The sequence below is a fragment of the Parambassis ranga genome, chromosome 20 (assembly GCF_900634625.1).
Source record: "Parambassis ranga chromosome 20, fParRan2.1, whole genome shotgun sequence".
Taxonomy (NCBI): Eukaryota; Metazoa; Chordata; class Actinopteri; family Ambassidae; genus Parambassis; species Parambassis ranga.
Window position 1 is genome coordinate 6,219,165 of NC_041040.1, and position 17,739 is coordinate 6,236,903.

Below are 17,739 nucleotides of genomic sequence, written 5' to 3' on the forward strand. Positions count from 1 at the left end.
ACTCTCTCAGTCACTTCACTCTTTCTGTGTTTGTCTTTCTTAGAGACCTCTTAACCCCTCTCATACCATTCCTGTACACCTGACACTATCCCACCTGTTATCACAGATGATTAGTCACCCCATGATAATGGGTTTGCTTTGGGAAAACTTACAATTAAGCTCCTTTCATGTAGTTCTATTGACCTGACTGTAATTGAACGGCCTTGTTTCTTTTACCTCTTTGCTTTACATGACTATTTTTGCTACATTTGTGAAAAGAATGTTCTGCCTTCTGCTAGGCAGGTTGACAGAAGACTGTTTCTGACCCCTCTCTGATGTGGTGCAGAGGGCCGAACTATAAAAGAATTGTTCATCTGCTGTTGCCATTTGGTGGGTTGGAAGACGTGTTATGTAACCCATACTTGGACTACCTAAAATGGAAATCATGAGCAAGGTGACAGCTGTTGAATTAAATGTATTTCAAGCATAAAAAGCCTTCAGATATTATATGAAGATGGAAAAACACCGCCCATGCATTCTTAAAGGCTGTTTTAACAGCTTCCATTGTTTACACTTTCCACACCTTAACACGGAGGTCCCTTTTTTTCTGCTCTTAAAATACACATAGACATTACTTTTCCATTCAGGCTGCACTTTTTTAGACCGGAGATGCTCCTAAATCTAGCTCAGTGAGGAGTAGAAGTTTCTCCGAGCTCTTAAGGATCCCAGTTACACAGTCATGTTTCACAGGCTGGACTGTTCAGGGCAGAAATAATCACTTTGGTTGAATTAACCCACAATGGGTGCAGCCAAGGATACATGTCTTTGTAGAGTGGTAAACTGGAAGAGTACAGAAAATAACAAACTTTGAAGGTCAGTGTGGTTAATAATGTCTCTTTGAGGCAAATTAAAGAAACAAAAGTCTCTGTCTCATACATGAGCCAGAGACGGAGACGTTTCTGCAGTTAAAGCTGATCACAGGACTAAATGGTCTCCACTCCATTAACAGCTACTATATTTCATTGGTTTGAATTCAAATCATATTTTTTTTTCAGTACAGTACTTGGAGTTGTCTCTCTTGTTTTTCTCATCCCACATTTCCATCAGATGACAATTCCTGCCTCCAGCTGAATCCGACTACGAGCAAGTTGTAGCAAAGGCCAACTATGTGGTTTGTGGTGTTTCGACATGCCAGGCCCTCTTGGGTGCGATCCACTGTTTTGTCAACAACTTATTCCTGCGGCCATGATTGCACAGAGCACATAGGATCTGACAGAAAATTAGGAGCGGGACTCTTAATTGATCTTCTAATAAAATTTGCCAGGATGTGCCAACAAATGAGTAAACATATCAACATTATCTCATCATTATTTTCAATTTTTTATCTATTGACCTTGACATGATTTAAATACGCAGCCTTCTGATCTGGACTCAGACACTCAGGCAGAAAAACCTTGAAACTGTTAAACTACTGTGTCTGTGCTGCTGTGTCACCTTTGTTGTTACACATATGGTTAAAAGAGACTATAAAGCTTGAGAAATATGACGTTCTGTGAGCAGTGGAAGGTGTATTGTTCAGCCAGTGTCGCCTCAGTGACTATAAATGTGGTGCCTTTGTGCTAGTTTCCTTTTTCACTGAGCTCTTGCTCATCATCGCTGCTTTTATGCACAAAGTGCATAACACAATGAGAATGAAAAGTCAATTGATCCATACTGTAGTGAAGTTGTTGCCTTGACTTGGCCATGTGAGGCTTTGTGCGTCATTGGGTTTTTGATCCCACTAATGCATCCCGGGTCTTTCAACCCTGGAGCACTGCTATGTGCATACAAAGTCTGCTCTTTCACTGGATAAAGTAAATAAACACAGTGATGTATATATAGTCAGCTGCTATGCTATTTAACCTACATTCTGATCTTGTATTGAACCAGCAGATGAGGCCGGAAGATGCCAAAACTAATCAGAAACCTTTACTTACTGCTTTTTAACCCAGATTTTAACTTGGATTTTGCTTCAGGATGTTTGATTCAGTATTCATTATCAGCCACAGCTTAATTTTTCATGCTATTAAAACAGCAGTACCCTGAAAGCAGTTGAGCCTGATTAATTCACTGAAAGAAAACACTCAGCTAAAAGGGACTATCTGAATGAATGAATATCTGAAATGCAAGAAATAATTTGAGAAATATCTAACACTGTAAGTACATGAGATGCCTGCAGTTTTATAAGAATCTGGTCCTGTCAGTTTTTCCATGCCTCTGCCCGTTAAGATATCCTCTCAGACATCCACAGGGAGCTATGAAATGCAACTGGCATGCTCAGGGCTACAGGAGAAGAATAAATCCTTGATGTTAGGAGGGGCTTAGACGCTGGCGGGACTCTGGGATATTGGAATGATTCATTTTCAATCAAGGACTGGAAAAAAAAGTGGATTTCTGTCTTTGTGAAGTTAATGATTGTAAACGAAAATGTTTTGGCAGGTTTTGTGTGCCGGGGCTTAAAGTCTTTAAATGCAAAGCTAGGACTTCCCTGGTTGGGAATTCACTGTGTGTTTGTTTATAGGGTGCTGATTCAAGAGTTTCTGTTCTGGAAGTAAAGATGTGAGGATGTAAGTTAACTCTGAATAACCTTTAAGAAAAAAAAGATCGCCCTGAGTGGCCCTTCTTTCTGGAGCGCTCACATTCTGGAGTCGAGTGAAGTTGAAGCAGGGTTTTCTGTTCTGACCTTGGATCCTCTGGTTGTGCTAGCACAGCTCTTTTCCTAACATGATAGAGAGGAGTGCTTTACGACCTTGTGGCTTCACTGGAGTAAAGTATCTCCATAGATCTTCATTGCTCTTCAGCAATTATGCGATTGCACCCTAAGGCTACCAAGTTCTTCTTGAGAAAAATGATTCAGAGATGACTCAGTGTTGTTGTCATTGATTAGTTGCCTTAGATTTAAATTGACATGTGCCCAGAGGAGCAGCAGCATGATGAATGGTTTGTTGTTTGTCTTATGGACACTTTGACAGAACCACATCAAACACAGAGTTTCTTTGTTTCTTTTTTTAGAAATCAAACTGCAGTCTCCTTTGGTGCTTTGACAGATCAATATATTTGGTGCGTTTTGATTTATGATATAGTGCTCTCTTGGTGGTCATACCACCCTGACTTCACAAGGATCAGTACTACCCCAAATCCACCAATGGCAGTATTTCGTGGGTCTTTATTCTATATTAGATACCGTATTTTTCGGACTATAAGTCACAACAGCCAAAAAAACATATATAAGTCGCACCGGACTATTAGTCGCACCAGGGGGCCAGCGTAAATCATTACATTGAGAGTGAGAAACACGCATTTCAACAAGTTCTCACGTGGAGAAATGATTAGCTTTGCTGCACAGAAACTCCTATAAACATCCTGTAAATGAGTCAAAGGCAGACTACTGTGCGCTCACATAGCTGTCTGGAATTGGCGACCTATCGACCAATCAGAAAATAGAATTCCTTGTTGCCAGGTGAGGTCTGAAGCTCAGCTGCAAGCACACATTCCATGAACGTGCGCGTCACCTATGCTCGGAATGCAAAGTGTGGACAAGCTGGAGGTGGAAGAGAACCGTCAGGAGACGGACGGAACAGCTGCCATTATGTCTGTGATGGGAAGTCAGGACACAAGGCTAACTATTTGTATATTTTAATGTATAAGTCGCACCTGAGTATAAGTCACATACAGCCAAAGGATGAAAAAAAGTGCGACTTATAGTTCAGAAAATACAGTACATATGTGTGATGTCTTATACTCTGTGTGGGATTAAAAACAAAGATGCTTATTTTCAGTTGCGATGTGGATAGACGGCATGTTTGGAATTTAAATGTTGTCTTACGAGATCAATTTTAAAGCACTAAGCGGTGCTTTCGTGACCAGACTGGTTACTGCACACATTTTCATTTTCAACTCAGGACAGCGTGGTTCTGCAAATGACTCGTAAACTCGGCTCATCTGGTTTTCATGGCCAACGTAGAGAATTTCACTGATGAATATGTAAAGTTGTGGATTTATCTGGGCAGAGTAATTTCCTGCCCAGACATTTTTTCTGGTCACAGAACATGTTGCGGGATGATTAGTCTTTGCTTGGACCGTGAAATGGGGTCATTGGGTACACACTAAGGAAGTGCGGCTGAAAGACATGAGAACCATTGAAAAGTGAAATCAGGGTCAGTCGTGGTGCCTTCATGTGTTTGACATTAGAGCAACTGTCACATTTAGCATGTGATTGGTTTATGCAAAATTTAGGAGACACTGTCTTATAATCTTAGATTCCTATGTCAACACTGAGTTGTCAAATCAGCTTGCTCAGCAGAGTATCAATCCTGAAGATGGCACGATGCCTCATGGTTGTGTTAGCTTGGGAGCTGTAGTACATTGATAACAGATGGCTTTCTGCTGGTCTGTTTTCTGAAGCTGTGAGGATGTTGAGTTGCCAGTGACAGGCCAGCCATCTCACACCCTATGATTAGGGATCAGTAATGCCTGAGGGAAGGAGACAGCCTGCAAATAGCATCTGTTTTCTACAAACAGATCCCGAAAAGATGTTGACCAGAAATGATAGATGCTGATTTTGTGGCCTGTTGGTGAAGGAATAGAAAGACACCTACTGCAGCAGTAGAATTAGACTGAATGCTAAAACAATGTGTTTACTTTTTTGTGAATTACTGAGAGTTTCACTGGGTTTTGTTTTTCCATGTCTGCTATCGAAGAAAGTGAAGGAGCCCTGTAAGAGGTCGCTCTGGCTAGCAGCGGGTGTTGGGTATCGTAGATCACATTACACCACAAACCAGTGTTCCTCTGATGGAACGAGGCCTCTCTGTTGTTTATATGCTAATACGTTAATGAATCTGAATGCTACTACAAAGCAAAGCTACGTCACCATTCCCACACTGCCACTTCCTAACAGCTTGTTTGTTTTTACCTTTGTTAATGGTGTCCTGAACACCATGGAGGGCCCCTGTGTGCATGTGTGTTTCTCTGACCTGGTTTAGCCGGTTTCTCATCTGTCAGCCTAAGACAGATTTCCCAGCAACCTTCCTGTTTGTAAATGACAGAGAACCCCCAGGATCTGTTGCCAGTAGCATTCCCAAGAAGACTTCAACCTGTTCCTGTAGCCCGTGGCTGATTCAGGGCTCTAGAATGTTTTTTTCAGTAAAGTTGTTATGACCTCGTGGCGCAACGGTAGCGCGTCTGACTCCAGATCAGAAGGTTGCGTGTTCAAATCACGTCGGGGTCAACTTTTAAGTTCTGTAATGGAGGATTGACACATAATTTACTTTATTAACCCTTACAGATGTGGGAAAGTGTTAGCATCAAGAATGTTAGCGAGGTGCTCAAATAAAAGGTGGTTTTCCACTGTAGGAACTGGGCAAACACCAAAGTTATTCAGGAACAGACCCCTCAACAAACTGTTAGCTGGTGTGCATCCAGAGCCGAGCCTGATGTTTACAGCAACAGAACCATTTACTATTGTTGTTTAACCTCCAGTTTAACTGGTAGGAACCAAGGCGCAACATTAACCAACCAGCTCTAATCCACACTGAGCTGTAATTAATGAATTAATCACTGAACAATGACAATGAAACTTGACCAGACACCCGTTTATTTAGAAAAATAAATTGTCAAGCGAACTAATTCAAGAGTAATAAAAGGCCTTTTTGGCTGTAGTGTGTCAGCCCTCAACCACGTCAGGTTCTAAATTTTATGATGGATGTCAATCATTGGACATTTACCGAAGGGATATTAACCCTGCAGTGTTTTTTTTTTCTCCAATGAAAACAGCTTTTATAGGGAGTCATCCAAAGTCAGAATAAGTGCAAAGATGTGGACGGTTCTTACATGTTAGTTCCTGCAGTATAAACACACCTAATCATGTACAATCATCAGCTTAGTTTGTTGGATTCCTATTTTAAGTAATGAACCTCTGGAGTTATAGCTGCCAACATTATGGTCTGGAGTCAGTAAGGACAAAATCAAACCTGTGCTCCAAAATGAATGTGTTTAGTTTCTGTTGGCTAAGAATGATCCAGAAGAAAAATACTAAAAACAAACACCAGCACACTAGTGCTGCTCACTGACCCCGGAGTCAGAGCACAACAATGCGACTTTCTGCTGTCCATTGGTGCTTCTCTCACGGTGAGCCTTCAACCGTGGTGGTCCTAAAGAGGATTGATGGCGGCCTCTTCCATCACTCACTGACTTTAATGAGCAGCCTCATTGAAAGCACTGGGTGGAGGAGGAGGTAGGAAGGGTGGAGTGGCAGTGAGGGAGCTGCAGGCAATCAAGCAGATACAATGCCATTTACGTCACCTTTTACATCTCAGAATGAACCACAGCAACGTTGGCACCTCGGCCGGTTGGCTGCGGTGGAGGATTAAAATTCTAGGTCCACATGGAAGCAGTCGGCTCAGGTGTAGGTTGAGCCGCTCACACAGCCCAGTAGAATGAGATGTATTGAGGTTGCTCTTGTTTCAAGCATCAGCAGGTCCCAAAATTACCCCGAGTGATTGTGTGTGAACATTTCTTCTTTCTCCGGCGTAATTGTGTCCTTAATTCACTCGTCAATACACACTTAGCTCATTAGATTTAACCTTGCAGCACAGCCTCTGGTGCTTTCTCTCAACATCTTCTTTATTCTCTCTCAACCTTCTCCTCCTGTCGTCTTCCCTTTTTTTAACCTCACCCCTTTCATGTCCTCCTTTTAGACTCCCCCTGTTTCTTTTGTGTTCATTTCTGTCTTTGTACATCTCGGTTATTTTTTAATCAAGAATCTAAGGGCTTTTGCAATCTTGAGTTTTCTTTTTGCCTTTGTTCCTGTTCACATTCATTATCTGATCGAAAATGTTTATGATAAAGGGAGATGAAACCAAAGCGGTTGATCATGTCAAGACGTGAGAATCAAGTGGTGCAATACATCCCCAGGTTTTGAGGGTTTTGTTGTTTGTCTATTAGAATACAGATAAAGTAGTTGTAGTCGGAATTCCAGCCTGGAGACATGATAGTATTGTCCACTGCTTCATTTCTCTGCAGTATGGTGAACACCGTGCTTCACCACAGTGCACATTTCACATGCAAACCTCTGCTTCTGAAAGGCACTGCTTCCCTCTCAACAGGCACTTCATTAGTTGTGGGTGGGGATCCTGATGTTATTATGTTTGGAAGACTCAGCAGAAGGGTAGCTCAGGAAGATCGGAAAAATACAAGGTACAAAAAAAACAAGAAGGGGCACGATCTGTTTTTGGGATTTCCCTATTTTTTTTTGGAGGAAAGTTTGAATGCAGCTGCAGTGTGGGATTATTAAAAGATGTTCTGATGGTTTTGGATGATGATCAGACCTGGAGACATTAATGTAGGGCGTTATATTAGGCTTATGTAAAGACACTTGTGTTGTGTGTGTGTGTGTGTGTGTGTGAGCCCAGCCTTTGTTGGCACATATTGCTTCATATCTCACATATCTGATGAAGAAATGCCACATTGGGTCAAGAATTACACCCCCTATTTATGACATGTGGTTATGTTTATGCTGGATGGCCACAGCGGGGACATCATTCGATCACAGGACCACATATGGAGGTTGTAGTGGTTGTTGGTGGCACTAATAAACTGCAGCTGACTTTCTCCCAGGAGACCAGGATTGATCTCACTATGCCCCCGTTCACAGTGGGGTAATCAATCCGGCCAGAGCGGGATTCGAGACGTATCTGGATATATCCGGATAGTTTTTTTCTGAGTCTGAACAACCCGAATCCGGATAGATCTGGATTGATTTCAATCCACCTCTCAGAGGTGGATCTAGCCGGATTGGCTTACATCTGGCTCAGGTCTGAATGAAAACGTGACTAGCGAATTCCGCTAGCGACACGATACTTCCGGTGCACAGGGACAGTGTCCAGGTCGCGTACAAAAGCCGTATGTAAACAATCGTTGAACTACGACAGCTTTGCCCTGAGTTTATTTTTGGACACTTCTGTGTGATAGCCAGCCCTTGAAAATAGGTCTGTACGTATCCAGCTTAAAGGCTATCCGGATTCAATCCTACTCTAGCTGGATTGACTTTCTCCAGTGTGAACGGGGCCTAGGTCACATCAGTGTCATTTTCACCTGCAGATTTATTATAAACTCCCAGAGTGTGATAAAACAAGGTTAGGTTAGAGAGTCCCACCTCCAGCCACACATATGACATACAAAGACACCTGCACAGTGGTCCTTTCCAAGAACTGGAAATTTCAACCTCACATTATGTTTATCTGGTGATGACAGGCTGCCTGTAGAATAATGCACATCCAGTTTCTGCATTCTGGATTTTTTTTTGAATTCTAGTGACAGAGCAGGAAGTTTAATCCAGTATAGACACTATGCAAACAAGTGTCTGCACACTTTCACTAGTCGTCGACTGACTGTCTGCGAGCCAAACGTCTCCGTCAGCCCTTGGCTTTGAATGATGCTCATGCTGCCAAGCTGCAAGACGGTGAACAGAAAAGCAGCCGGTGTGTGTTTCCTCGTTACGCTGCTCTTAATGCTGACATGCAGGGGGACACACTTAGGCACATAAGTGGAGTGCATTCATCATGTAAGGAGACAGGGTGACGTGCGATTTCCTAATGACTGACTTCAGTAGCTCAGTAAATTTGTCCACTTTACTCAGAGTAAAAACAGGCGTATGCATTTTAATCCAAAGGAGATATCACCTTAGATTTAGATTTTAGAACAAACATCAATTTTTTATAATAATTACATCTCGGAGACATCTCAGAGATGTTACCGTCCGTTATTATTCTAGCGAGACTCCGTCACCAGATAAAAGAAAAGAAGCTTAGTGGAGCTTTGATCTTCAAAGATGCTCTGCTGCACTAACCTCAACACGATGTGAACATACAGGCCGTTTGATCTGAAGTCTGATATGCTACCACTGCATCACAAAGTCATTTTGACACATCACAGCCCTTATTACCTCCATCCTTGGATTGTAGATAAGAGCAGCTAGTTTGTATGATTATCTTTGTCGGTGAGAGTTCTCACCCATCTGTGTGTGTGTGTGTTTTTCTGATAGAGAGCCGTGAGTTTGGCTGAAATCTCGGATACTGCTCAGGCCCAAACTTTGATTACACTTAAGTGTTCATCACGGATTTCCACCTTTCCTGCATTATAGCTGCTGCTAATGTTAGTGCTAAAGCGCAGCTCTGAAATCCCCCACTTTGTAGCTGCTTGCTTAATAAAATGTATTCAAATGGTATTTGTTAGAAAATCAAGCAAGGAATTCAGGCTGTAAACAAATACAGTGTTTCAAGACGCAGGCTGGAGCGAAGGTTTTGTTTGCTTCATGTGTCCACAGAACGACCTGCGGATTTGAAACCCGATGTTATGTTGGAGCATCACACTGGTTCTGTTTTCCTCTGTGTGTGAACCTCTGCCGTCCTTGGCCTCTGTCTGTTCCCTGCTTCTCACTTTCACTGCTCGGTGTCCTTTCCTTTCCTGTATTCATTTCTCACGCCACATTTAATATCTCTTATATGATGTTTTCTGACTGATTTTAGGCCTTTTGAGCCAAGAGCCTTTCCTTTGTGTCGCCTGTTTCCTGTGCAGGGTCACTGAGCATTTCCCTACCTACACACTAAAGCCTCACAATAGTCCTGCTTCATCCATCCATCCATCCATCCATCCATCTCTCATACCATCACATAAGATAATCATAATTCACTCTATGGTTTTATGATGTAATGCCATGGCCAGCTGTCCCTGTTTTGTGTTTCCTGTGTGATTTGCCCCAGGACCTAGTGAATGTTACTTGCATCCATTACTGTACAATAGACAAAACCTAAACAAATAGCATACAGCCTATCTTAATGAAACAGATGTTACAAGAGTGGAATGTCTCCTTTAAGAAACTGGGCAGTGATTGTGTGTGTGTGCATACCTGGGAGGGGGTGAGCATGCACAAGAGAGAGTGTGTGTGTGTGTGTGTATGAGACGAGAGAGAAGTTGTTTGTTAGCGGCAGGTATTAAATGTACGGTATAGAGTAAATCAATAAAGCTGCAGCCCTGTAAGGACATATGTAACCAACAGAAGCCAAGATGCGGCCTTGTTTTTCTTGTCTATGCATGCGTGGATGCAGCAGAAATCTGTTTTTTTTCAGGGGGACATAGTCAAAGTGGCTGCCCTAACTACAAAGCGCAGCAGGAAGCGCTGGTTCGATTCCAGCTTGCAGCGCTTTGCTGTGTGTCGTCACCCTTGAATGCTTCTTCTGTCTTTTAGTGTGTAACTGTTTCACGTTATGGAATGCGACTAGTGCTATGTTTCTTTTTTTTGCCATTGCTGCCATGTTATCTTGTCCAGTCTTTTATACATACGCTGTATTTATGTATAAATACACTCACAGAGTCTGACTCTCCAGAGACACCGTGCTGTAAACAGAGCTGCTACTTTCAGGCTTTTATTGAAATGTGATCACTCTGACACTTGATGCTTTTACTTGCTTTCTGCTGTGTCAGTTCTGGTGTGAGCTCTCACTTATTATCACCAGATAACGGACAGACTCAGAGAGCAGAGCTCAGTTTGAGGATTTGTCTCACATCTGGACTTTCCTTGCTCCTTTTCTTTTTTGGACAGCCGCCTTTCACTTTGTTTACATCCCATGTATGAACTATGGAGAGCTCTCTATAGTTTCAGATGTTTGTGGATTTTGGCAGTTTGTCTCAGTAATTCTTTGGAGGGAGTGAGTCCTCCCTGTGTCTGTCTTTTACAGAAATGCTGTTTATTATTTCTAAATTGGATTCCATTGCATCATTCTGTTATATTTATTTCTTTTGTGTGTGCATCAGTACTGCAGTACTGTAGTGTATGCAGGGTGGTTGTGATGGGATCAAATTTCCATGGTTGTATTTTTAAAGAAAAGAAGGTGGTCACCTGACCTTCTTTCATTGTTAGAACCTGTGGTTAACGGTGGCTTTGCTTGGCCTCTGATTTAGCAGCTGTGTGTGAAAGTGGTATCAGAGAACTCTTTACTGAGCGCAGGAGCTAATTCTGTGCCCGCCGCTTGCTGCACAGATGTGGCTTGTGTGGTTCACTGTCTGTGCCACTCCCTCCCATCGGCCTTCACACTCTTCAGATGTCAATGACTGCTCTGCATATGTTGTTCTTGAATGGACTGCACACTCAGTTCTCTCTTATTTTGTGTGAAGCTTTAGGTGTGTGCTTTCTTGTAAAGTGTGTTGTAAAGTGTGTCACGGTCACAGTCTGTTGCTCCTCCACAAACAGTCCCTTTTTTCACAGATGGGTTCTTTCTGTCAGGGCTGGACATGCTCTGCATGCTCATATTACCCAACCGCAACTTCAAATATTAACTTCATTTGTAGATTTCTGTTAATATTTAAATGTGGTAATTTGAGTAAACATACATAGTAACCAAAGCAAATTATGATTCCACAGTGTCTGAAGAGTGGAATCACATTCCTTCTCATCTGCCAAACAACAGATTACATCAGTCAAAACAGCGTGTTCCAAAACCTGACACTCTACACCCTGTCCTGTATCCTCACACGACAGATACAATGGCAGCCTTAGCTGCCTGCCACCTGTTGAACTCCTCAGTGACGCTCCTCACTCCATCACTGCTGAAGGATATGAGTCGTTTACATGCACATGAGAGCATATTCAGAATAAGACGTTGCCATGGCACCCATTCCTGATTGGGGTCATGTTTAGAGAAAGCCCAAATTTATAGCATGTACATCTTAATCATGCTATAGTATTTCCACTACGTTTTACAGCAGTTGCCAATGGCTTTAGTCAATGAGCGACATCGACATCGACAGGCAGATATTTTCTCTTTCACTACCATGCAAACCTTCCTGGTGTTTCTGGCAAGCTAATGCTAATAAGAGCCATGGGTTGGGTGTTGTCAATAAATAGCCATGTAGAATCAATAAATAATAATAATAAAAAATATGCTACACATTGTGAAAAAATAACGCTCGTTTGCTGCATATGATGCTGGTTAGCATGTAACTGGGCATAGCTCATATATTTATCAAAACATGGTGTGCATGTAAACACAGGCTCTGACAGAACAGACACAAGCAGCACATAATGTTTGCTCCACATATAGATCCATAGCACCTCCTGTCCAAAAGACACTCTGCAACCCTCTCTGTGCTCCACATCTGCAGGCTGTGAAAGAGCCGTGTGTGTCGTGACGTCTCCGGCCTGCGTCTTCTGTTCTTGGTGATTCACCCTGCGCTCTGTGTTTCTCTTGGCTCGCTCAGAGGTCCCATCTGGCAACCTCTGTACTTACAAAATAATAAACAAAAGTGTGCCGAAATGGTGATGACAGCTGCCTGTGTGAGCAGACAAAGAGTCTCACAGTGCTCAACAAGTTACACTAAACCAGCAGACCTTAACTTGCACTTCTGACGTCTTTTATGGATTTTATAGCCTAGTAGAAGCTGGAGAAGCTAAGCAGTCTTTACTAAAGCTAGCTGAAAATTACAGGGATTTAACTTCAAAGTGGCAAAACCAAAGGAACGCATACATCCATTGTTCTCATTTATGTATTTATATTTTGCTTCTTGAGTTGACAGAACCTTGGAGGCCAGCTCGGCACCAAATCTGACTGTTCCTGCTCTGAGTCACGGTGGAGCAGATGGCCTGCGTGGGGCATGTCCCGCAGGGTTTGAGACTAAAATGTCTTCTTTCAGTAACATGACACCCTCAACCTCTGTTTCTGTTCCTGATGAGCATTTAAAACTGACAGATTGAATCTTTATCAGCCCCCTTAAGGAAAACAATCCGTTGCTTTTTCTCATCCACAGGGAGGAAATCAGGGTCAACCAGAACTGTGCCTTGTTAGCATAACAACACAATGTGTCTTTCTAAGGACACAGAAATGGGAAAACGAAGACGGATGAGGAGCATTGTGGCGCTGTTTGATTTTCTCTTTAGTGCTCCACAAATCATGCATGTAACTTTTTGCACTTCCCATGTAGTCTTTGACACCTTGTTTTGAAAGGGCCGTTTTGTGTAAGGGCCGTGTGTGCATGCGTGCATAAAACCCTCCTGGTGTTGCTAATGACCACTTGTCTCAGATTGGATGAAACTGGCAAGCTGCCCAAAAACAAGCTGCCTAACCTGGTGCTCCAGACAGATTGCCAGTAAACATGCTCATAAATTGTGACTTAGGGATGCAAGACAACACACAGTCTCTACTTCACAGTGTAGTCCTCACATGTATATCTTTCACTGATTAAATAAAAGTTTAATGTCAGCTCTGCACAGTAGCATTTGTGTGCAAATACTTTCTATCCTCCTTCAGCAGTCGCTCACTAGTACCCCGTTCATACTGGGGAAAAAAATCTGGCTAAAAGCGGGATTCGGGCCTGTCCAGATGTTTTTTTTCTGAGTGTGAACACCTCGAATCCAGCAGTATCTAGTTTGATTTCAATCCGGCTCGATCCACCCACGAGAGGTGGATCGAGCCGGATTGGCTCAAATGTGGCTCAGGTGTGAACGCAAATGTGGCTTGTGAATCCGGCTAGCGACATGCTACTTCCGGTTAGCGACATGCTACTTCCGGGACAAAAAAACGCACGACACATGCGCACACGCGGTCCTACCGCGGCCTGAACGGACTCTGTGTATTACGAGGTGCCACCTAGTGGTTTGGAGGATGAAGCCGGATTGAGTGCGGACACAAGTGTGTGCTAGGCCAGATTTGAAAATAGGTCTGAACGCATCCAGCTTAAAGGCTGTCTGGGCTCAATCCTACTCTAGCTGGAATGACTTTCTCCAGTGTGAACGGGGCCTAAAATACATCCTGTCTTAAGCTTTAGTAGCGTAATGATTGTTATTTATAATTGCGAGTACTCAATGAGATCCTCATGCGATAACGTCTGTTTTAATATGCTGGTGAAGCCTTCATCACAGCAGTGGATGCAGCTCATGCTGAGCCATGAGGCAGCATGTCTGGTGTAGTGTGGAGACACACACACACACACACACACACACACACACGCTTTTTTTATGCAGACCAGATGCTCAGCTTTCCGCGCCGTTCTACTACAGTTGTAGTCCTGGAGGTTTAGGTACTACAAATCCCCAAGTCAAGCAGATCACACAGCAGGGAAGATGATGAAGATGATTATCCAAGCACACAACTCATCTCAAATCACACAGCTTAGAATATCAGGTGTAGAATGGCTTTTCTGGCTTTTCCCTTCCACACCTACTGTATGGGACTCCGGGGGTTTGACAGTAGCCTCTGTTCTGGCTCACTGTGTGTAGGTGTGGCAGATATGTGGAGGGTCTCTGTGTCACTCGGGCTGCAGAACTTGGCTCAGTGTTTGACAGTCTGGTCTGTATTACCAGCTTGATCCCTTGCTAACCTCTCTGGCACAGATGCTGAGGCTCTTAGTCCTGAGAGGAAAATGTTAACTATTTGAAGCCAGACATATTTCTCTGCTTTGGTACCATCCAGTTATGCTGCCTTCATGTACAATGTGTGAAGTTAATTACCAAAGTTCTTTGTGGTCATCAGATTGAGCTTTCCAGCTGTCAGTGCAGTTTCTTTGTATCACTTTCTACTCTGTGTACAGGGAAGCACACGCAGTGTGTGTTCAGATGCATGTGTGTAGCTGGGTGTCATATTTCTCTCAGTGCTGGCTGCAGGATCTCTGGGCCGGCAGGGCATCAATAATGCAAGGACCCTGGAGGTGACTTTGTCTCAGAGGAGTACTAGTGTAAGGCTTCCCCTCAGTGCCTACACACACACACACAGTCTACAGTTAGACACATTTTGCAACTGCGATTTTCCTCTAGGAGACAATTGCTAGTCCCTGAAGTGATGCTCAGTCTAAAACTAAACTGGTAAAACAACTACTGTCTTCCACAGAAATACCTTTTTACAACGTATGATGTCAGCCGCCATCCCTCGTCATGTGGGAATAAGAAAGAGTTTTATAAACACCCATCTTTATGAACTGGTCTCCACTGGGAACTTCTGACCTAACAGCATGAGCAATCCATAGGGCAGGAATATTCCATTGTGTTTTTGTTTGTAGAAGATCATAGCCTATTACAAATGAGATTAAAGTACAGGTATACACTCAGGACACCGGTAAATCTGTTGGTAATCTTTGTATGTTTGATCATAATGAGTGATATTCCAGCTTTTGTTTGCCTTCTATTCAGCAGCATTCTTTTGCAGCTGTTGCTTTTTGACGTGTGTGTGTGTGTGTGTGTGTGTGTGTGTGGCATTGACACACCCACCTCTAACGCTTGATTATATGACACCATGTTTTATATTTTGCACTTGTTTTACTTTCTCCTAATAGGGAAGGTTTTGCCAAAGGGAAGTGTGTGTGTGTGTGTGTGTGTGTGTGTGTGAGGCAGAATGTGTGTGACACTACTGTTTATGACTCACAGGGGAGAACATACACTCCATAAATAACAGCAGTTATCATGCTTAAAGAGTGGGAGGGTGAGAAGTTCAACTACTGAGCCCTATTACTGATTCAGAGGGAGGTCTGTGTTTCCCAGAGGTCACAGCCTGATGGTAGGGCCTGAGGTGTTTGGTAGACAGTAAAAATCTGGAGTGATCTCTTGTTTAGAGTTATATAGATAGAGAGAGCATCATGTACAGAATATATGTCATTTGTAAAATATGTCTCCTGGCTGATCTGCGTATTTCATAATAATTCAAATGCATTTTGAACATCATGTCACGTCAGCTGTAAAATCATTTTTACACACATGCCGAATACCAGCAGCAGCTTGAATTGTCCACATTGCAGAAATGTTTTTGGAAAACCGAAGCTCAACTAAAAAAAGCAACAATGATGGACCCAGCTGACAGAGTGCAGCTCCGGCTCCAGGAGCAGAGGCAGTGAGTTCACATAGGCATGTTGGCTCAGGGGCTTTGGACCTCAGACCTTTTCCAGTTGTTGAAGCCTGGCCTCTGTGCATGAGCACATGCTCACAGCTTATTGAAGTTTAAGTATCACCATCAAAAGTTTATGTTTGCAGGAGAGTCTTGTGAAAACAGGAAGCTGCAGAGATTTATCTGACTTTAGGACAGCGCTGTGAGAAGTGCTGTCATCTACATAAACCACCAATCACAAAAGAATGCTCAGTAGATTGTCATTTGAAGATTGTAAGCGCTCCTATTTGCACCGAAGCATTCAGAGCGTCCGTTTATCCAGTGAATCTTGAGCCTTTGTTTATGGCGGATGACGCTGACAGATGTTATTTTTTTTCTTTGTACAGATTTAATCTTTAAATATCCATTTAAACATGTGACTGAAAACATAATAAGGCATTGTTTCTCTGTGAGTCTACCTGGTTCTCAGTTTACAGAGCAGATGTCGATGCCATCTTTAGAAAATAGCAGCCGAGGTTGCATTTCTTTTGTCTTATAAACTGTGGCAGCTTGTGATTTGTGATCATACCTGCTCATTTTTTCAGGTACCGTCACTAAACACTTAACATTCTTCGATGCTAACTATCTGGTATCTTAGGATCTTTTTTCATTTATACATTTGTATGCTCTACATCAATTTCTTCACTCCTCATCAGCGGCTATGCGGCTAATAGCTTTGTGAGCCTATAAAATGCTTTGACCCCGACGTGATTTGAACACGCAACCTTCTGATCTGGAGTCAGACGCGCTACCGTTGCGCCACGAGGTCCCACAGCTGCCCAGGCTATGTGAGGAGTTCATGTAGCCACTTTTATTCCCCCTGTGGGAATAGCACCACTTGTAGGAGCTAATGTAGCAATCACAGAACACACACAGGCACATGTTCTCTCTCTCTCTCTCTCTCTCTCACACACACTTTTTCCCCACCAGCCTCCTCCCTCACACACATTTCCTCCAGGGCGCCAGTCTTTGTGTGGTCTTTGACAGGAACAGGCAATCCACACTGCTACAAAGACACAGATACAGAGGTGAAGAGAGCTATTGTCTGGGCTGATGTCGCATGTGTGTGTGTGTGTGTGTGTGTGTGACAAGGTGAACAACAGCCTCTGTGTTTCCACTCATCTTTTACACTGAGTCACAGATACAAAGATACCTGATCAGCGAAGGCTGGTGGTTCGTCACCCATTCAGTGTGTGAATGAATGAGCAGAGCTTACAAGTGATTAAGCAGGTCAGTAGGGCAGGCACTGAATGACCAGCACACTGCACACACTGGCACACCCTGCATGTCTGTCTGCCTCTGTGTTTAAGACCTGGAGGCCTGTTCAGTATCATGTTGTAAATCAACAGGTCACTTTATTTTTAGTCTGTGTGTTTCATTTGCATATGATGCAGTTTGGTCCACATGCAATTAGATCCTCAGGTTCTTGAGCGTGTTTTGTATTACTGGTTCTCAAATGACATCTCAAGGTGCATTAACACCTTTATGGTTATTAAGTGGTGACTTTGACGGCTGTTGGACTGCCTGACTGCCAGCTTTTATAACTAAACAAACACAAACACACTTCTCTGTCCCTGTCTCTCTTCCTTATCATATGTAAAAAACGAAGAAAAACTCTTATTATATGTGTGTGTGTGTGTGGGAGAAAGAGTTTTCCCATTAATAATATCATTTATGGAAAATTGTTCCTCTTTGTGAGAGCTCACCTCTTGGATGTGAGACGTACACGGTGTAATTTGCTGCTCTGATTGGTCCTGTGTGTATGTCAGGGATGTTTAAAGAAGACATTATTGTTGTACCATGAGCGTAACTATGCACTACT

At 43.0% G+C, this 17,739-nt stretch overlaps 1 protein-coding gene and 2 non-coding genes across 5 annotated transcripts in view; 2 read left to right on the forward strand and 1 right to left on the reverse strand.

Annotated features, from left to right (window-relative positions):
• The window catches only part of pard3aa (par-3 family cell polarity regulator alpha, a), a 296,902-nt gene that overhangs the window by 11,432 nt on the left and 267,731 nt on the right, over positions 1-17,739 (forward strand). The window lies entirely within an intron of this gene.
• On the forward strand, positions 5,174-5,245 carry trnaw-cca (transfer RNA tryptophan (anticodon CCA)). Its single transcript has one exon. It is a non-coding gene; the product is annotated as a tRNA-Trp (tRNA).
• On the reverse strand, positions 16,615-16,686 carry trnaw-cca (transfer RNA tryptophan (anticodon CCA)). Its single transcript has one exon. It is a non-coding gene; the product is annotated as a tRNA-Trp (tRNA).